The 22,495-nt window shown below is 36.8% G+C and overlaps 1 protein-coding gene across 4 annotated transcripts in view; it reads right to left on the reverse strand.

Moving 5' to 3' along the window:
* SMYD3 (SET and MYND domain containing 3) overlaps positions 1-22,495 on the reverse strand; it is a 552,423-nt gene that overhangs the window by 358,257 nt on the left and 171,671 nt on the right. The window lies entirely within an intron of this gene.

Below are 22,495 nucleotides of genomic sequence, written 5' to 3' on the forward strand. Positions count from 1 at the left end.
GACCTTATAAGTACAGTTTCAGTGAAACACCAGGCATGAGAGTCCCATTAGAATGGGCTGATAAGAGACTGGAAGGCAAGGAAGAAAGGGTGAGAAGAAAGAGATGATTAAAAATGTCTTTTAAAAAGTTTTACCATATTAGCCCCCAAAACTGTTACTACAGACCAAGCTCAAAGCACTTGCTCTTTGAGTGAGAGGGTTGAATTATTTGAATTTATTCACCCAAAGTTTACCCAACAGTTACCTGAACACCAAAGAGCTGGCTCGAGGGCTCCATGAGCCTTCTTCACTCATGCTTTTGACAGAGGAAGGCAAAGAGAAAGAATAGCGGTAGATGCCCTGAAAATCACGAAAGAAACAGAAATGATGAAATGAGGCATCTGTGGCTCCTTTCAAAGGCAAGATCTGCTGCAGCAAAATATTCCTGTCTTTGCCCTGACATCAGTGGGACGAGAAGACTGCTCACACCACCTTTATGGACACAGTTCTTTGTTTCCTTGTTAGGAGCAATAGCGACTCGTGATATCTCGGAACGGGGCATGCTCCACTGAAAACATTGGCCAAAACAGTGTCCAAGCAGAGAATTCCAACCAGACACTGTGTAAATGTTAGTGCCTTAAAAAATGAGATATTGTTTGACTTATTTATTCTTCCAAGTGATTTAACCAGTAACTCACAGATCTTGTTTCCTGAGACATGTTTTTTCCTGCTGCTCCTGCACTGCCCCTGCCTAAAGACAAGCCTGGCGCTATCAGAGCCAGCAATGGGTGCTGGAAAAGAGGGGCCGATGCAGACCATACACCCTAACCACATCAGCAAGGAAAAACCATACACAGAAACACAGCAGTAGTTACAAAGAACCCAAGTCAAAAGGTAAGTGTGTGTGCACACACACACATGCTCCAAACAGGTAAAAAATAAAAACAAAAAAATAGATGTTACTAGAAGAAACAGAACATATTTAATTCTTTCACATTGTTTTCCTACTTAAATAAACCTGTTGAAGTCTAATTCAAAAAACATCTTTCCTGAATAAATTATATGCACCCACAACACACATACCTCTCAGGTCCAATATCTCTTTTATTCAGCCTCTCTAGCAATAACATTTTTCTTCCAAATGCAATTCTTCTATTTCCAAATCTTATTTTTCTTCCAAATCTAATCAGAAGCTTTGAGACTGGATTAGGATCAAGTACATTCTTCATTTTTATAAACATGTGCAAGTTAGCAGCATTTTGTATCAAAAGGCTGCAAGGATAGGCCTACCCCATAGGACACAATGAAAAGGTCTTAACATTCTCTTCTATCTGGAAACGAGAGAACTCTCATTATGAATGGGACTGTCTGACCATTTCCAATAATGAAAACTAATCTATGTCCAGTCACCTTTCATAACAAGATAAGTATTCATAACATATTTATTTGCTCATGTTACATTCTCTGGATCCCATTGTGTTCTAGAAAGTTTCCTCTTTCCTGAAATCAACTTCCGCACATCTGCTCTTTTATTGTTTTAATCTTTATGGTTGAAAGTAATAAGATGTCCCCCTTTTTTCCTCCACTGACCCCCTCCTTCCCACTCCCAATACCCTCCTGCCTTCCCCACACTATTGTCTGTGTCCATTGGTTGTAAATACATGCATATAAGCTCTTTGCTTTATCTCTTCCCACCCCCCAACCCCTTCCCTCTGAGGTTTGTCAGTCTGTTCCCTACTTCCATGTCTCTGGATTATTTTGATCATCAGCTTATTTTATTCATTCTATTCCATAAATAAGTGAGATCAGGTGATACTTGTCTTTCTCAGACTGGCTTATTTCACTTAGCATAATATTCTCCAGGTCCCTCCATGTCATCTCAAAGGGTAAGAGATCTCTCTTTCTTACATCTGCATACTATTCCAAACTCATCTGCTCTTTTAAACTAAACTGAAAGTGTAGCATTTCTATATCCATAAATGGTTTGTACACTGTCCTCAAACAAAGCACAGGAACAAAATGATGGCAGAAGTCCCTGTCATATACCTCATCCTCACTCCTAAATGTATTTTAAATGCAAACATGGCCTCTCCATTAACTTCTCAGAGGGCCTTCTTTTCCACTAAACATACTTGACATAATTTAATTGTTTTTAATTTACATGAAGACAAGTTAATGAGAGTGCCATGCACTACACATTTATTTAGTCTACATGAGACTTAGGGTATATTTTCATCAACAATTGTTGAAATTTTATAAATTATACAAAAACAAAACATTCAGTGAGAAGTCTCTAGTTTGCTTAGATTCCATTTTGTGGTGCTGATTATACATGTCACTAACCTACTAAAAGTTTTTCACTCAAGCCATGAACTGTGGTACCACTCACCATTCGTGTTACCATTGATACTTACACATTACCAATCTGATGTGTCCAATTTCTTTCAATTATGACTTATTTAGAGTGGAATTAGAAAAGAAAGTAATTTCTAGTCCTTATACAACTTCATTGTTCCAATTTTTTAAATCCATATTTGGCATAAAAATAGAAACTGTTATAAGAATTATCAAACTAATCTTCAAATAAACTAGAGACATACAAATACTACAAAAAGACAAGGGAATTATATTTTATATGAAAGATTGCAAAACAAAAAGTCTCTCTTAATCATTATCACTGACTTTTAAAGCTCAAAATAAATCATATACTTCATCTTCCTTGCTTTAGAAATACATTCTTAAATTTGTTTAGCAACTGATTATTAGATGACATTATTTGTTCTCCCTAATTTTCTTTGATATTAATAATATATAATAATTGCTTATGATGATGATTGAAATACTGAATTATATACCTGAACAATTCAAATCTTAGTTCATGGAGAATATTAACCGAGTCCAGTTTCTCATTTGCTCCATGGTAAACCATGGGACCTGTGGAGAAACCAGTAACACTTTCCCTGAAACACATCACAGTGCACAATTAGATGCCCTTGCACGTTCTCTACTATCGAAGAACAAAGTCTCTCTTTTAGGAAATGTGGATGATACAGTCTACCCTTCTATGCTTCCTTTCCAGCTCATGGACTCAGGAGCCCTCTGAAGGACTGAAAAATGCCACTTTGGTGGTAAAGGAAACTCCACTCCACGCCAGGCTGGAGGACTTCGTCCCATCAGCACTTTATTAACAGTTCAAACTAAGCAGATAACCTCTCTGGCCCATATATGTTTATGCATAAAATGAAAATAACACTAGTTTATACATAATCATTCAAATAATTTTCTAAGGTCACATGTACCTCTAAAAATATATGATAAATATATTTATACACTAGATTTGACATCACATGCTATTATTAACACTTACATAAGGCATTTCCTTATTTCAAAGTTTACTTCAGAAGATCCTAAAGCAGGGCAAGTCAATCGGTTTCCATGTGTAACTACCATTAAGTAGTTTATCTTATCAGGCTCTTAGGTTAAGTCATTTTTAAGGGAAGGCAAAGTTCGTAGAATACTGGACTATGCGGTAATCCTTCTACCCTACCCTCCAACACTTGAGGCATAGAAAATTAAATATCTGATTTTGATTCTCAGACATCCTTTCTGGCATTTTTTAGTACTAACTGGCGACACAGGACCTGCCCTCATCCCCATCCCAGGGCCTCCCTGGAGTTCCAAGTAAATGGCATAAATCCCAAATGGTAATAAATCTTAATATCTGATCACATTTTTAAATAATAGCTGAAATGGCTGCCAATTTAGCTTCCAATGGTTTAAAAGTTCAAAAACCTCTATTTTACTGATATTCCTTTATGTATGACTGTCTCAGAGAAAAAAACAAGATTTGTGTTTTCTGCCAGCACAGTCCCTTATCTGATTTGGTGAAAAATAAAAATAAAAAACTTCCATCATCTAGATTCGATGTTTCTTCTATTAGCAGTAACGCCTCTTTTTAACTATGTATGTGACTTGGGACACTTCCCTTGCTTTTAGAAGTTCCCATTATCCTTGGAAATACCCATAATAAAACCCACAATGGATGAATTAATAGTGAATGAGATTTTTGAGCCAGATTTTTAAATTTTTCAGAAAAATTTAGGAACTAACCTAACATCATTTGGACCAAGAACAGCAATTTTAGTGGCCTGAAATAATTAGAGGAAAGAAGAGAGAGAGAAACAATGATGTGAGACAAAAATATCAATCTATTATTTTTACATCCATTAATGACTATTATTCTAACTCTTCAATTAGTAGTTCATTAATTTAAAAGTTAAATTCATTATAAAAATAAGTGATGTTAGAACATCTTCTAATAAATTACCTTTGTTTATAAACAAAAATTCTACACTATTTTTCCTGAGAAACTCTACATTTGTTTTTTGTTGTTCAGCTTATCGTTCTGCTAAAACTGATTATAATTGCTCCTTATCCACTTCATAGAGATGTGCAAAGTAACACACATTTCAAATATGTTGAGCTTTTCAGAAAATGGCATATTATTGCAACTTTTTCAACATCTAGGACCACCTAGCAACAAACTTATACATATCTTCGGACCTAAAAATATGGGCCTTGTAGGTTTTTCCAGGTAGTCCAACAGATGAATGCCAAAAATGAGACATTAACGTCATAGCCATTGTCCAAACACATTTAAAATTTTCAGTATAATAATATTTAAACACTAATTTGAGGAATGCCTTTAAAGAACCAATGCTTTTCCTACATGGTCTTGTCCAGATTGTCTGTGGCACTCTGTATAGAATGTTTTACATTTTTCCAATTGCTCCCAATGATTGAGTCATTAATTCTCACTGTCCTTATGATCTATACATTAGAGAATATCAATTCCCTTTTTTAACAAGTGGGGAAACCAAGGCTGGAAGAAAAAAAATGGGTCATTTCTCTCTTCATAAACACACACACCCCAGAAAGATTTAGAGCAGTTTACATAAACAAATTCAATACAATAAACTAACACCAAAGAAATCATAACCTAAGGAAAATAAGAAAGAATGCGGGGAACCAGGAGGTAGGCTGGCAAACAAAACAGAAAGGCAGGTCGCAAGTTAGGAGACCAGTAACACGTCCAGGTACCACAGAGAGGTTCACAGCAGAGCTGGGAACAGCTTCAGTGTTTATAATTCTCAGGCTGCAATTATGTCTCTAGGCAAAGTAACACAAAAAATATATCCTCACTATTGTACAGTGGGCTTATTTTTATCATTAAAAAAATAATATCAGGATCCCTGTGCCTCTCTTAATGAAGAAGAAATTCTTCCACCACAGCACTACCCTATATAACTTTCTGCAATCACAGAATGGTTTACACCTGCACCATCGAATCCAGTAGCCACTAGCCACACATGGCTGTTGGACACTTGAAACATGGTTAGTGCAACTGAATAAACTAGTTTTTAATTTTATTTTATTTTAATTCATTTAAATTAAAGTAGTTCTAATGCATATATATGTATATATATGTATATATATGTATATATAGTATATATAGTATGTGTATATATATGTATATATAGTATGTATATATAATTTTTCCATGACAGTCTCTTTCTCAAGTACTCAGAGTAATCCAGGCAGAACTATTTTTAATATGAGGTATATTTTCACCTAAATACTTTAATTATGTTTCTAACTAATACATTTTATTCAAGAGAATTTTTCAAATTATGGATTCAGTGTTCTTGTGCCCAGTGAAGTCCCTGGGTTGTTGCTAAGTACACGATTTGATGTACTCAGATTCTGGTTTTTATTCATCCCTGAAAGCAGTCTTTCATTCTCGTAAACTATCAATCATTCTTACCCTTCTCTCACTCCAGCTGACAGTCCACTTTCGAAGAGGTATGTTTTCACTCCTGTTTCCTGCCTTTTTGATATGGCTGTGGACACATGCAGAGTGCAATCAAGATGCTGTCCAGAACACAGCTTCTGAAGTCACTGGGCATTTGACATCAGCGCCGGCAATACATGGATTTCATTAACTAAGTAAATATTCCCTACTACAGGGAACATTGTAACATACAAAATGCAGCTATGATAGTTTTACAGTGCTCAGACAAATGTCGACATAATAATTCTAAACTCCACATTAAAGGCCGGTTTTTGGTACTTATAAAATGCACACACACACTCACATTGACATACAGTACTGCTTTAAGAAAGTACTGCTTTAAATAGGGGGTAAAACACATCAAAATAAGATCCTAAGACATTTTATAATATCCGAGAGATAATATCCCTTACATTTCAAAACCGCCTTAGTCATGGGGCACCAGTTGTTCATCAGATACAGCACTTGCCACACAAAAGCACAGCATGAATGACAATTACTGTTTTGAGTACAGATCTGTACAGATCACACAAAATCCAATACCAGCCAACTTCCCTCAGCAAATCAATTTTTCAAAATGAGGGGTTCACTCAATGTTTACTTTGTGTTAAGGATGGAAAATCAAATGAAAGGGGAACAGTGACATTAAAATCCTTAAGCCCTAGTTTAGTTTTCCTTGGAAGAAATGAGCGAATTTTAACACATTTAACCTAATTTTGCTATGGCAACTGTTGTATCACCTGAGATTATACTCTAGGAGAAACAGTCTTTACTCTCTTCTAGCACTTTATTCTTCTCATACTTTGATTTAAAAGCCATAGTTTTTAATGCCAATGAGAATGTGTATATGTGTGTGTGTGTGTGTGGAGAGAGAGAGAGAGACAGACAGAGAGACAGAGACAGACAGAGAGAGACAGAGACACTGATTGGTTTAGGAATGACTGGAACATTTATAATACATCCAATGTATGCTTTGCCTTTTCCTTTGGAAGCTATTTTGTGACATGAAGCTTACTCAGTGGCTAGGGGGTTAATGAACGAAATAGATCACTGGACTGAAAATAAAAATCACTATTAAAAAATGCTGCACCAAGAGAATTAGGCACTACATAATACTGTAAGCACTGAGAATTCTCAACAGTAAAATAAAGCCTTGTAGTCCCAGCATTTTCATTAGTTTTCCAGTAGCACTGGATGCAGCGTGAATTACAATGAGGTACAAAGCAATGGCTGCTCCCTTAAAGAACAGACACTGCACAGAGGGAAAGCACCCCTTCAACTCACACTGGGACCTTATTGCCCTATCACACCACTGTGTGTTTTAAATTTTAATACCTTAAAATAGCCCATGGGAACAGCATATTGCATTTAACTTTGCAAGCTAATAAATGCTAAATAGTGAACCATGCTGCATTGTAAATGTTAAGTTAAAAATACAGAATTCTATAAACCAGTTAAAATGTGTGCAAAAAACCTTTGTAACAACACAATTTGGAGTTTGAATTGTTTAAATTGTGTGTCTATTTAAACAAATGCAAAAGTAACAAAAATAATGACTTACACCCGTAAAATGGATGAAAAATCAGGTTATTGCCTATGAGACTATTTCAGTTCAAAAAGAGAAGGGAGGTGCAGAGATGCATGGAGTACTGTAAAGTGAAACATGACATTGAACCTGATCTTGCAACACAGACATATTTCACTTTGCACTGAGTCTCTATTCTCCTAGTTCTAAAAATAGTGGGTCTTTTGAACTACTAACTTGGAAAAAAATAAAGTCAAACATCTCATTAACAACCCAGCTCTTCAGTATAAGGCTGAAGCAGAAAATGAACAATCATAGAAGGGGGCAGGGGGGGGGGGGAGAAGAAGAATTCACACTGCTTCTTATCCTTGTACTTGGAAAGTGTCATAAGCTCTTCACTAGAGTCTAATCATCCTATATTTAATTCTTTCCAGTTCATTAAAATTGAAGCATTATTCTCAATTTCTACGAGTAACACATCGTCTTCAAGCAAGATAATGATGCTATTCCTATACATTACTAAAAAGTGTCATTCAACGAGGAGGGTGAAGAAATAAAAAATACAAGCCCTGCTCTCATATTACCTGTACTCTGGCTAGGGGTATATAACCACACATAACTGTACAGGTGAATTAAATACAGTGCGGTCCTGAAGCTCCTGGGGAAGTTTACGGCTAGAGTGAGCCATCTCCAGCCCAGGGCAACATCGGGCTCATGGCAAGGCCACTTGCTATCAGAGCTTCCACTCTGCAGAGTTCCACCATCCGCACACTGTCCTAGAACCTCCACTTGAATTTCTCTTCTAGAGCAAACTCCTAATCCCTATGCTCAGGAAAGAGTGCTTGGAGTCATTACAATGGGTGGACAAATCCTGTGAGCGCCAAGCCCTCTCTGCAGCCGTGCTGTCCAACTCTGGGGCTGTGGGCCACTGAGTGGCTAGTGCACACCTGAAGTATGCCTAGTATCACCCAGAAACCGAAATGTTTCACTTAATGAGATTAAAATAGCCACGTGTGCCTACTGACTGTAATATTAGATGCAAGATATAAAACATCTCCATCACAGAAAGTTTGCTTGGACAGCCCTGCTCTATGATCTAAACTAGAGCTTTATGATAATTGGTTAGGTGCATTTCTGAAAAATCTCATGGTGGGTAAAATCTTGCACTGTGAGGTAGTATAAAGCAGAACACTCAAAACCTATACAATATTGTCACCAGAGCCCTAAAAAAAACACTAACAAAAAATACTAGCACCATTAAAACAAGACATTAATTTACAATTAAGAAGTACTGCAGTGAATATACAATAGAACTTTACAAGTAACGGTAAAGGTAGCTGGAAAGAAGGTAGTTTGTAAGAAAGGCATTTAAGTCATGGAAATGCACCAAAACTGGGCAGAACGATGACCAAACCAGGTGAAGAAGAGCAGGTGAAGGGCCTCAGGTTCATGACTGTTCCTCCACACAGGTGGGGCTGTGATCCTAGGTTATTGCACTTTGGGTTCAGCTGCTATTACTTGGTGACAAACACCATTAAGATGCCAAGAAAAATCACTTATAAATCAAAGAGAATATCCTATTAATTCAATATCATCCCCCTCTTTATCAAGTGTATGTGAATTCATTCTTGGGATAGAAACATGAAGAGTAACAGAAAAGACTGCCTTCGCCACACAATTCTTTTCCAGTGTCCTTGCACGACCCGGTCTGTCCAAAACCCTGCTCATTGTTCCAGGCTTTGCTCATCTGTCGACTCCTTTATGAAAGCCTTTCTCCATCATCTCCACCCCCCACCTAGATGTCAGGGACACAGACTCATTTTTCTTCCCTGAAGATGCTTTTCTTCAGCTTTACATAAAATTTAACACGTGTATTTTCATTATCATTGTTATTATTGCTTTTGTACTATTATTAGGGGTGGCTTAGGAGGGCTGATAGAAATTTGGAGAGGGAGGCTAAAATTTCCACAGCTTTGGTAACATGGCTACTGACTAGATTTTTAGTCCTGACTCTGCTACTTGCTTCCTGGCCCATCTTGACCAAGTCTTCTCCTTCTCTGGGCTTTAAACAACCTCATTCTTCAGATTATCTTTATTGAGTGTTATAATTGTAGAAGTGATTAAAAAAAGCCCCTGTAAACCTTTAAGTATAGAATTGAAAAAAGAATAATAGTTATGTCGCCTTCCAGACTTTTTTACATGAATATATGTGTGTGTGTGTGTGTATAAACATAAAAGCATTTTAACCTAAATCATATCATGCCATCCATATCACACGACAAATCAGCTTATTTTACTCATTTAAAACCTTGATTTCTGTACATGTATAAATCTCCCTCATTTGTTTTATCTGCCGCAGTATAAGACAGAACTAAAAGTTAACAATCCCCAATTGATGCAAGTGCCCTTTAAATTTTTTAAGCTATTCTCTAAAACTAGGAAAGTAATATATGCACATATTTTTTTAAAGCATAAAATGAAATCTTTCCCTTCTCCAATAGTACTCTACATGGAAAAAGAACTTTTTTTAAAAAGTTTATTTCATTTTTCTGACGGATACCATTCTAGTTTTAAATAAAGTATTCCTACATTTCTTGATTTTTGTTACAGTTATTATTTTATATTGTAAGGGTTTATTCATAAACCATTAAATTCTTTTTTATAATTAGATCTTGGTCCTCGGTACTGTCTCAATAGTTTATTTTAGGAGACTAAAAAACAATAAACAGCATTTATAATATTATAATTAAATAAATATTATTAACCATAGAATTAAGTATTGTATATAGAGCCACCAAAGAAAAAAAGCAACCCTGTGTCTTTAAACATCTCCTGTTTGAGGAAAATGTCCCAAAAATCAAAGTCAAAAGGATTTGATCTTTAACTGTTGTTGCTTTTCTTTCTTTTATCTCAAGTGTTTTTTTTTCCTTGTATTCCTTTATCATTTCATTGAAGTAACTTCCTCAGTATTTCTTTTTCATATAGGAAGCTTGGATAATAAATAGCGTATATCCGTGCATATTTGAAAATATGTTCATTGTTGCTTTCTTACTTAACAAATACTTTAGATTACATGAGATTTTTTTATTCGAAGTTATTTCCTCTCCAAACTTTGAAAGTATTGCTCCATTATCTACTAGAATCCAATATGGGTTATGAGAAATGTGATTTTAGTCTAGTCTTGTACCTTTTGTAACTTATTTTTTCTGTCTGAAAGTATGTAGGTGTATATGTATTTTTAATCCATGAAGTTCTGAGAACAGGAAAAGCTGAGTATTGGATTTTTTTTAAGCTGACTCAACACACAGTCTTTTCAAAATGAAGCTGGTGTGGGTTTTTCAGCTTCATGAAGAATTCTTCTATGATTCTGTTGATTATTTCCTTCTCTCTGTTTTGATATTATCTGCTTCTGAAAATCCTAAAAATGCTGATTTTCCTACACGTTAACTTTTCATTTCCCAAACTGTCCAATACTTCCTCTTTTATTTTTCTTACATAATCTGGGAGTCTTCCTGAACTTTACTTTCAAAATCAGTCTTTGACTATATTTATTGCATTAATTGGTCCATATACTAAATTTTTGTTTTTGAAATCATCCTGAAATTTTTGAAAAAATCTGTAACTATTTCAATATTGTTTTGATTTCTCCTTGGAAAATTGGTGAAGAAAGAATTCTTAGTTCATAGAAAATGAACACAGAATTATTTCAGAAAGAAACAACACTTTAGCGGTTTTCTGATGTTTTTTCCCTTCTTACTTAAAGATAAAAGCATTTTTTTAAGTGTAAAGCCAACCAATCTCCCAAGATAATGTGAAATATAACCTAAACTGTAGTCTATCATCAATAAAAACTTCATATTCCATACTTGCATATTTTGGGCAATCAAACTTAAAACGGCAACCACAGATTCAACCAGCCTCTATGACCAATTCTGCCTAACCTATGGTTTAGGAGAAGGATACTCAGAGAAAAAATAAAAATAAAAAAATAAATATTTATTATATTAATATTTATATTATTTATTTATTTATATATATTAATAAGAGTCCCTAATTTAATTTCCATGTTTAAAAATTATCTTATTTCATTGCCTTCTCTTACATGAGAAACACTAACACAAAATACTATTCTCTTTTTTATTGGACTTTAAAATACACTATGAAAGGAGTTAGCTCAGTTCATGAATCAACTACTCCTCACTCTTCCCCCACTCCTAAAAGAGTCCAAGAACACTTATATGTAACTTCAATGCACTTTTCACTTTCTGAGTGACCTCATTTTGAAATGCATCTTGGGACTGTCTATGTACATATTAGAATTTTTAATTCTGAGGTGCTCACTCACTTCATTGGAGAGAATGAAGCCTCTAGTTAAGAATATGAAAAAGTCCTGATTTTCTGGATCACTTTCCCCCTATTCATTTTGGATAATGTCACCTTATAAATAGAATTTAATTAATGCAAAACAGCAAACCGAAAGCACCAGCAGAATATGCAATAACCATTTATTTTCACATTTTTAAATGGTTTATTATTAATGGCAAATAGCATTAAAGCCATCCACAATATAAACCACAGCTAACTCAATCTGACATTGAAAGATGCTATCTTGGTCTGTAATGACAGGTATGAAATATACACCATGAGAGCAGATCTTCTGCATATAGGATCAAAATTCCTTTTTCTTCGTAGGTTTAGTACTATAAAAAGGGACAGGAAGCACTTCTAACACTGCTTTTACAGGATTTTTCAACAGTGTTTTCTGTTGTCCACTGTAAGTCTACATTTACTGTCTACTGACAATAGTTTCTGCAGAGAAAGAAATACAAAGTGGGTTTTTATGGACTCCATCTAAACATTATTCATGAAATATTCCGGACACATACAAAAGTGATATCTCACCGATCTTCAAAATGCTGAGGTTTCAACTTTCTACAATTTTACTATCAGGCCAGGCAATGCATTCATCTCTGTGCAGCAGACTGCCTTTCAGGCATCATTAATGTTTTAGATTTTCATAAATTCTGCTATGACCAAACAGACCAAGGACTAGAACTCTATCAAAGTTCCTGATGGAATTAAGCAGCTACTAGCTTTTATTTTTCCTTTTACTTTCATCTCCAAAGTGAAGTGTGAAGAACAAAAACTGAGAACAAAAATATTTTGGACCATGATGGAATATATAGTTTCCACTATATTAAGAAAGGAACGGACACTCAACATGCTCAGGATAATTCCCACCCCCAAAAGGGAGCGAGAAGTGAAATAGACATTTTACAAATAAAAACAAAAGTTAAAATACCCCGACAGAATAATGGGGATTTTTATCTAAGAAATTAAATAATTATATTTAAAGTAGAAATGTTTGAAAAATGTTGTGATTCTGAATAAGCCTATGACACTTCGGTATTACTCTTGGCCAAAGACCTATTCCTTTGAATTAATATTAATTCCACACCAACTAACCACTAAGCACCTTATTCCTCAAGATTGCAAAGGTGGCCCTGGCCAGTGTGGCTCAGTTGGTTGGAGTGTCACCTCATACACCAAAAGGTCACAGGTTTGATTCCTGAACTGGGCACATACCTAGGTTGTTGGTTCGTTTTCTGGTCTGGGTGCAGAACATATTGATGTTTCTTTCTCTCTCTCTCTCCCTTCCTCTTTCTAAAATCAATAAACATATCCTAGATGAGGATTTTTTTTAATTGCAAAGGTGATTTTTTTCATGCTCAACTTTTGCTATGAATACCCCAATTGCATGAAAAGTCACATCTACATTTTTTTTTCAATTCTGTAAGTGCAAGTTTAATAAAAAAAGGCGACCATAGATAACATAGAAGGCCAAGGTCTCAGTTAATTGCTAACTTAGCCATGTTTTCCAGGACATTCATTCATTTTTGGTGATGGTGATAATAAAATTATTTTTTATTTTTTTATTTATTTATTTTTAATGAATTTTTATTTATTTTTTTGTTACAGACATTTTACCTTTTTACCCCATTGGCACCCCCCACCCCACCCCCCCTCCACCCTGTCCCCGGCTTAGTTGTCCATGTCCATTGGTCATGCATACATGCATATAAGTTCTGTGGTTTATCTCTTCCCACCCCCCCACCCCCCATCCCCTCTTCTGAGGGATGTCAGTCTGTGCCCTACTTCCATGTGTCTGGGTCTACTGTATTCCTCAGACTGTTATGTTCATTATATTCCGTATATAAGTGAGATCATGTGGTATTTGTCTTTTTCTGCTTGGCTTCTTTCACTTAGGATAATACTTTCCAGGTCCCTCCATGTCGTCTCAAAGGATAAGAGATCTTTCTTTCTTACCGCTGCATAGTACTCCATTGTGTATATGTACCACAGCTTTTTTTATCCATTCGTCTACTGGTGGATACTTGGGCTGTTTCCAGATCTTAGCTATTGTAAATAGTGCTGCTATGAACATGGGGGTACATATATTCTTCCTGATTGGTGTTTCAGGCTTCTTAGGGTATATTCCCAGCAGTGGGATCACTGGGTCAAATGGAAGTTCAATTTTTAATTTTTTGAGGTAGCACCATATTGTTTTCCATAGCGGCTGCACCAGTCTGCATTCCCACCAGCAGTGTAGTAGAGTCCCCTTATCTCCACACCCTCGCCAACACTTGTTGTTTGATGATTTGTTGATGGCGGCCATTCTGACAGGTGTGAGGTGATACCTCATTGTTGTTTTAATTTGCATCTCTCTGATGATTAGTGATGTTGAGCATTTCTTCATATGTCTCTTGGCCATTTGTATGTCCTGTTTGGAGAGGTGTCTATTCAGCTCCTCTGCCCATTTTTTAATTGGGTTCTTTGTCTTCCTTTTGTGGAGTTGTATGAGCACTCTATATATATTGGAAATTAACCCCTTATCTGATACATCATTGGCAATGATGTTCTCCCATACAGTGGGTTGCCTTTCCATTTTGATGATTGTTTCTTTTGCTGTGCAGAAGCTTTTTGGTTTGATGTAGTCCCATGTGTTCATTTTCTCCTTTATTTCTGTTGCCTTAGGTGATGTATCAGTGAAAATTCTGCTCCGTGTGATGTCCGAAATTTTGTTGCCTACATTTTCTTCTAGAATTTTTATGGATTCACGGGTCACATTTAAGTCTTTTATCCATTTTGAGTTTATTTTTGTGTATGGTGTAAGTTGATGGCCTAGTTTCATTTTTTTGCATGTAGCTGTCCAATTTTCCCAGCACCATTTATTAAAGAGGCTGTCTTTACTCCTAAAATTATTTTTTAAATGTATTCCTTTATTTGGTGTTCATTTGTTTAATCATATTTATGCTCCAGTTTTTCCCATGAAAGGTTTTAGAAAGCTTACATATGTAAAATCACATATGATGCATTAAAGATATCCACAACAAGAAAAATAGAATTTAAATAGGAAACCAAAACCACAAGAAACCCCAAAGCTCAAAGACATAGGATCTTAGTTCATCAAGTATGTCATTCAGATTAACTGAGATGTTGACTGTTACCAATGACGCCACTTCCTTTCCAGCTGCTAGGAAACTCAGGGCTAAGTTCACATTCAATTACTATGACTTTCTTTAGTAAAAAAAAAAAAAAAAGTTTAACCAAGCTTTTTCGTTCCCCTTTACTACCTGGCTTTTGTCTTTGTCCTTGTAGTATGATCCTTGATCTTATTTTACCTGTTGTTTCACTTTAAGTTAAAAAGGACTCTGAACACAGCACTCCCCTAATTCCAGGGTCACACCATGGCTGTGAGCTGCTGTGCCTCTGGGGCAGCAGCCTGATAGGAGATGCTCAGTATTTGACAGGGAGGCTGGCAAGGACTGAGGCATGTCAAAGTGTCCTGAGCCCAAGTGCCAATGCCTTCACCCCTCACCCCATTCCAGTGCCTCTTCCCTTGATAGCCCCCTTTTCCTAAAATAAGTAATGTAAATGCCCTAAAGCTAACATTACTCTCTTACTTTTTACAAATATCACAGTCTTAAAGTCATCTGAGTGTTTTCTTGCAGCTAGCATATCGGTCATCCGCTTATTAGACCTGGAAAATTCTAGGGCACAACCAAATCAATGAACGATCATTGTCAGAATAATTCAATTCTCAGTCCAACCCACCATTTATTGTCATCTCTTCAGTGCAATGCACAGTGCAGGTCTGATGGGGTAGGTTGGAGGGAAGAGAAGAGACAGCTGCACAAAGCTAAGTACATAAGGCAGAATAAAGAGTGCTAGATTAAAGACAAGCAGCATGCTACGGGAATGCAGCAAACTACTGTGATTCTGACTCAATGGGCAGGAAAAGCATCACACAAGAGGAAGACTGTACACTGCATTGGGAAGATTTTGACTGGCAGAAAGGACAAAAGCAGATGGAACATCGTAAGACTAAAGACTGAATAGCACCTGGCACATAACAGTCAGGTCATAAGATAACTGCCCTAGTTGAACAAATTCTCCTTCCTTGGAAGTGCTTACCAATGCTCACTTCTGAGCTACACGGTCCTGCTGACTAATGCCTAACCCAAACTGGTCCAAAGAGATTCCCATTCTAGGGCACAAAGATTTGAAACAGAGACACTCAGAGACAGGAAATTGGTGGAGTAGTCACATCTAAGGTAGCATTCTAGGGAATCAGTGGGTCCACAAGTTCTTCTGGTTTGGTTACCAAGGAATTCCTTTGCTCTTATAAAATAATTCAGGGTCCAGACAACAAATTCTCCTTTTACTTAAGCTAGCCAGAGGAGGTTTCTATTACTTTCAACACAAAGTCTCTTAATGAACATACTACATTGGGGAAATGTTTGTGGCTGGATTATAAGGAGAGTGGAGTCTTGTGGTAGAACTGTCTGAGGCCTTGAATGTGGGTTCCAGGTGAGCTACTACACGCCAAAGGCCAGGACTACATTCTTTTTTTTTTTTAATCCTCACCCGAGGACATTTTTCCATTTTTTGTTCAGATACAGTGGGAGGAGGAGAGAGAGAGAAACATCGATGTGAAAGGGACACATCGAGTGGTTGCCACTTGCATGACCCAACCAGGCCCAGGAACAAACTGCAGCCAAAGTACGTGCCCTTAGCAGGAACCAAACCCTGGTCTCTCTGGACTGCAGGCGGACGCTCCAACCGCTGAGCCAAACCGGCCAGGGCAGGACTACATTCTTGCTTTATGAGCTAAGTTTCCATGTAAGATGGATCCACCAACATGGGGCTATTTGTTTTCACAAATCTAGAGTATCTATCTTGACTGCAAAACAAAACAAAACAAAAAAGTAAAACCTTGTTTCTCTTTTTAACTGAAATTCAAGTGTCCCAGAACAGAGCAGTACAATTCTGGAATGACCCCCTGTCATATCAAACTGTGGGGAAGATATGTTCAAACTTCCCTTTCCCATTCATTTCTCCTTTCCATTTCCCTTCCTTTTTCCTTTACTTTTCTTCCCTTCCCTTCATGGGTTGAAGCATCTTCTAAGTTTCAGTAAGGTTTCTGATTTAAAGGAATAGTATTTTGCATCCACCTATATCACAAAATAATCACTTGCCTAATTTATTTTCCAAGTCAAATTTTTGTAAATGGTCATTTTCTCCAGCCAGACATACACATGGAAATTTATACATACCAAGGTCCTATCTAATGAACTCGTTACTAGGACCATTCTGTAAAAAGAGAGAAATAATGGCCATCTCTCCCTCTGATTGTGTTTGGTTATTACAAAATCTAGAATTTGTAACAAAGGTTTACTCCAGGGAAGTCTGTGGCCATGAAGCGGGACTAACCCAGGTCACATGGGAACCAACCACTGATACAGCATGTAAAAAAAAAAACAGGCAATTCAAGAGATGATAGAGCCCGAGAGGTTACCAAAAAATATAATGAGGGAGTGGGAAGGGACAGCCAAGTTACTATACTTCACTTACCAATTTAGTTCCTATATGAGAAACGAGTCAAAGGTCCAGCTTCATCCATGACAAGGTAACCTGGTGATGAGCTTTTGAGCAAATGTAAGGGACTGAATTGAATTGAGGAACAATCTTTTTCACTATGCAGGTAAAAATGACTACATAATTAGAGAATGGGAGGGTTTCTGTTAATAACCTAAGGGATTTAGGGCCTTCACCTTCTTTAGATCACGTCACCACCTGTGTTCTCAGCGTTCTCATTCGAGATGGAGCATTAATATTGATGAGATATTCTGACCCAAAAGAGAAATGCAAAATGAAATCAAAGTAATTTATTTCCCAATAGCTTAAAAATAATAATTTTAAAAAGACAACAAATCAGGAGGTGGTACTTACCTGAGAAGGAGTTTGGTGGGGACTAGATTGAGTAAATAGGTTTTTTAATTCTTCCTGATAAAATTACCTTCTTGATGTTGGCACCCAGGGTGATCAGCATGATGCCAGGGTCAGAGTAGTATACCAAAAACACACATGCCAAGAACCAGGAAGCCACCAGCAAAGAAGGAGATGAGACCCAGACAAGACTCCAATTAGCTAGGAGAGGTGAACCCGAAGGAGCCTCACTAATTTAGTAAAAAGAAGCGCATTCCCTCATAACAATGTCACTTGGTACAAAAATGTACACTTCCAGCTGCTGACATGGCCTGGTCTACCATTATGATTGGCTACCCTGTTTTATTAAATAAAACATATTTAACATCATAAAGATATTCGAATATACAGTTGACCCTTGAACAATGCAGCAGTTAGGGGTGCCAATCCTATGCAGTTGAAAATCCACACATAAGTTGAGTTGGCCCTCTGTAAACACAGATTTCCAACCCTGGATCAAAAACACTGTTTTCAATATGCTGTTGGCTAAATCAGCTGATGTGAAACCCAGGGGTAGAGAGGGCTGACAATATGTTGACTGAAAAAAATTCTTGTTTAAGTGGATCCACAGAGTTGAAACCTGCATTGTTTAAGGATCAACAGTACTTATCATAAATAATGTATAAATGAAGGACAATAGAAAATCAAGTATATTTTCTAGAATTTCTTGTTTAATAGTATTCTTTATACTGAATAAAGCTTATTAATATAAACTGTAGCCATGAAAATGTGCTTATTAAACTTGAAATTGCTCTAGTTTTCAAATGAGAGTCTACCTGGAGTATAAATATACATGTTTCTACTGGACAGTCTAATTAAGTCTATTTGAGTAGCCAGGGTTCCCATCATAGTGGAAAGGGTATCAATCCCAAGTAATGAGGATTCCAGAGTGGAGTCATTATCATAAATGGAAAAGTCCAATAGATACTTAGTATTATTTCTGAGCAAGTATAATCTATGAACAGTAAATTGCTCATACCATGTATTAGGTATGCATTTATAGTGACCAAGAAGCTTGAAGGTTCATATTCATAAATGAATTATATCAAATACAATAAAAGTACCACCTATTAGGTGCTTTATAATGTGCATTAATAGTACATCTGTAATTTTATTTGATCCTGACAACAACCTTATGAAGCATCTTCATTTTACATGTATGGAAACTGAGGCACAGAGAAGACGCCCAAATGGCAGTGTTTCTGCCAAAAGTGAATTCGCCTGATTCCAACATTTACACTGTTGAATATGACTACATTATAGGGGTGAAGACACCTATATTACAATTCTTCAGATAATTAAAATGTTTTTAAGGAGAAAATAACATTCATCACATTTGTTGGTTAGTTACAGATATTTAAATACTCATTAAATGGATTTATAGACCAAATGCTATTTTGCAAACAACTTCTCTGTTAGGCCTGAAGGTTATAAAGTGGTCAGCTCACTTGGCATGCGATCTGAATCCAGGCTGCTACTCCACTGGATCAGTTGTGTTGTATGACTTTGCACTGAGCCCCCAAGGAACTGCACTGAAAAATTAGCTGCTCAGTATAACAAATTGCCAGGCACTGGATTCAAGCAGGTAATGGCATTTCAAGGTACATGTGCAGCTTGGGAGGAAGTATCTCAGCCCCAGATCTCAAACTTTATGTACATAGTTACAAGTACAAGGTTAAAAACTCACATTTAATTTCTTTTGATTAAACATAGGAACTTTTGTTTAATAAAATGCTTCTTAGGAAAACAAAAACTTTTTTTTTATTTTCTGGCTATCACCTATTTCCTTCACAAAAATAAATTCTCCTAGTGGGTTACAATGTTTGCTTTGAAAAATTTGGTAGTCCCCCTAAAGGAATCCAGGTAGTACTAGAATCTAGATCATTACTGCCAGGATTGGGTAGCTGCTAGGGGTAAACACTGCCTCGGAACTAGAGTATGTTTTCATGTGTAATGGGAACACACCCTTTCCTGCTTTACTGTCTGTCCCTCACCACCAAACGTCTCCCACCAACTTGCTGAAACCCAAAGCTGCAGGAAAAAAGTTGACAAGGGTTTGGGTCTCAATTGAACTAGTTAATGGGGAACCAGGGTATCTCATTTGAAAACAGATTTTGAAGTAAAAGATTGAGACACTGGGTCATTGATGAGGTGTCTGGGGGTAAATAGTTTCACAGAACTGAAAAACAACCACAAGAACCTGAGGCTCGGGCCAATGAGACAGAAATTGATGATTTAACAATTCTACCCAGCCCTTTTCTGACCACATTATCAAATCATGCCCTGTAACCAATGTAATACACACAGGAAGCGTCTGGTCACAAAACAGATGCTGGGCTCTGAGACACACTGATTTTTGGATTTCGAAAAAATTTAACAAGATTTAAAATCCTCTGGTCACATCCAAAAAATTGCTCTTCTCCCAACACAGAGACAATATTTTATTGGAAAGTAACACTGACCAAATCAGTACACATAAACTAATTTATCTAGGTCTGGAAACTTAACTTCAGTTCTTCCACTAGTTCACAAAGACTGCCTCTTCTGTACAGTTTCCTGATAAAGCTTAGCCTCAGTCTTGTACTCCACCATCAGTTATGGATCAGTATTTAAATACTTTTTTCCCTAAATCAAAGCTGCTCCTGAGCTTCCTTGTGCTCATGTTCTTATCCTTTGCAGCCAGGCTCTGAAAGCCAGGACAGCAGACCTGCCATCTACTTCCTCTGGGCAAGTCATGTAGCCAATGGCCTCCATGACCTCAAGAATGAGGAAACCATCCACCTCATTCACAGTGTTATTCTGAGGACCAACTGAGATCCTGGATAAGATGTGAAAGGTATAAAGTGCAATAAAAACATAGGCTGATAATGACATTATTGTTATTTAATATCCCATACAAAAAAGTAGAAAACATGAAATTTTTCCAGGTTTTAATTCATTAAAAAGTGCCCATCATGAACCCATATAGTTACTATTTCCTTTTTAATTTCCTCAATTCACTGGAAAGAATATTTCTGAAAAATATGTTCTATAAAAATCTGTATTTATTCATTTTTAAATATGTTTTTATTGCTCTTTTAGAGAGAGGAAGAAAGAGATAGAAACATCAATGTGAGCGAGAAGCATCAATAGGCTGCCTCTTGCACATCCCACACTGGAGATCAAGCCCATAACCCAGGCATGTGCCCAGACTAGGAATCGAACCAGGACCTCTCAGTCCATGGGACGATGCTCAGTCCACTGAGCCACACCAGCCAGACTAAAAATCTGCATTTAAAGTCATACTTGAAAAGCATGGTGCAGCCTGATAAACAGTTTTATCTAGAGCACTAACAAAACATAGCTTTTCTTTCCACTTTAAAAAAATTACATGTGTATTTATGTATTTCCAAAACTAGTTTTTCTTATCAGTTAATAAGATATGGTCACATTAAGTCCATTGCCCATACCATCTTTCATTGCAATTTGTACTTTGACAACTCTTTCTTAGATACAATATTCATTAGCTCTCAAGTTATTTCCCCCTCAGATAAGCAATCTTGTCCTTTTATATTAAGCTTTGACTCTTCTCTGCTGAGAGCAAGTCTCCCAAGTAGTCAAGTCTGTTCTAGCTACCTGGCTTTCAAATTGAGTCACCTTTGGCGTGATACCATTATGGAGCCTGTTAATAAGTTTAAGAGCTTGTAGGGTAGATTCAAATGTAAACCTTTCCCTCCTCTTTTTTTAAGCCTCACCTGAGGATATTTTTCCATTGATTTTTAGATAGAGTGGGAGGGAAGAAGGGAGAGAGAGACACATTGATTGGTTGCCTCCCACAGGACCCCAACAGGGGCTGGGGATCAAACATGCAACCAAGGTATGTGCCCTTCATCGGGAACTGAACCCGCAACACTTCGTTCCACAGGCCGACACTCGAACCACTGAACCAAAATGGCCAAGGCTCTCCTCCTCTTTTTCTTCATTATCCTACAGACTCCACTTTCCCCTTTTCCTTTCTCTCTTAATATATACCTACAAAATTATCTCAAAGTCTGAAATCTAAAATTAAAAAAGTGTACTTCCCAATAGCCATATGTTCCTTTTCCCTAGTTCTCCAGTCTAACACTCTCTTCTCTACACAGTTGGCAACACTAACTAATCCATTCTCACCTTGTGTCTACTGTGACTCTTTGAAATCTCATTTTCATAGTACAATACTCACATCTTCAAATGTTCTTGACAAATTTGATTGTCATGGTATATCTCCTTAAAGAAAAGCAACCAAGCTCAGAACACTATTTTCAGGACTGCAGAACTACAGCACACAATGCGGACGATTTTTCACATAAGCTGGGCATAAAGACAGATCATATTCACACTTCATAAGAGAATATTTTATTTTGAAAAAGAAATCTCCACCAAACCAAACTCAGAATTTTACAGAGAACTAGAAAGACATCATTACATTTCTATAGCACCTTGAATAATCCAAAAGCAGCTGCCTGGTAACATCAGAAATAGTCAATCAGCTTATAACTCTGCCGAAATGGTAGCAGAGCATCATGTGTCTACTGAGTCAGAAATTCAATTACACTTCAAGTTCCATCTCTTAACACTGTTTTCATGAATTTTGAATTCTACCAAACATAACAAGATAAAAAGTAAGTTTGATATACATTTTTAAAGATGACTATAAAACTCTGGCTGTAGATATAATTCCCCTAAGTCAAACTTTAAAATGACAGCTATCTGCCCTGGCTGGTGTGTTCAATGGTTAGAGCGTTGACCCATGCACCAAAGGGTTGTAGGTTCTATCCCCAGTCCCGGTCAAG

Source organism: Molossus molossus, unplaced genomic scaffold (genome assembly GCF_014108415.1).
Source record: "Molossus molossus isolate mMolMol1 unplaced genomic scaffold, mMolMol1.p scaffold_m16_p_23, whole genome shotgun sequence".
In the NCBI taxonomy this organism is placed as follows: domain Eukaryota; kingdom Metazoa; phylum Chordata; class Mammalia; order Chiroptera; family Molossidae; genus Molossus; species Molossus molossus.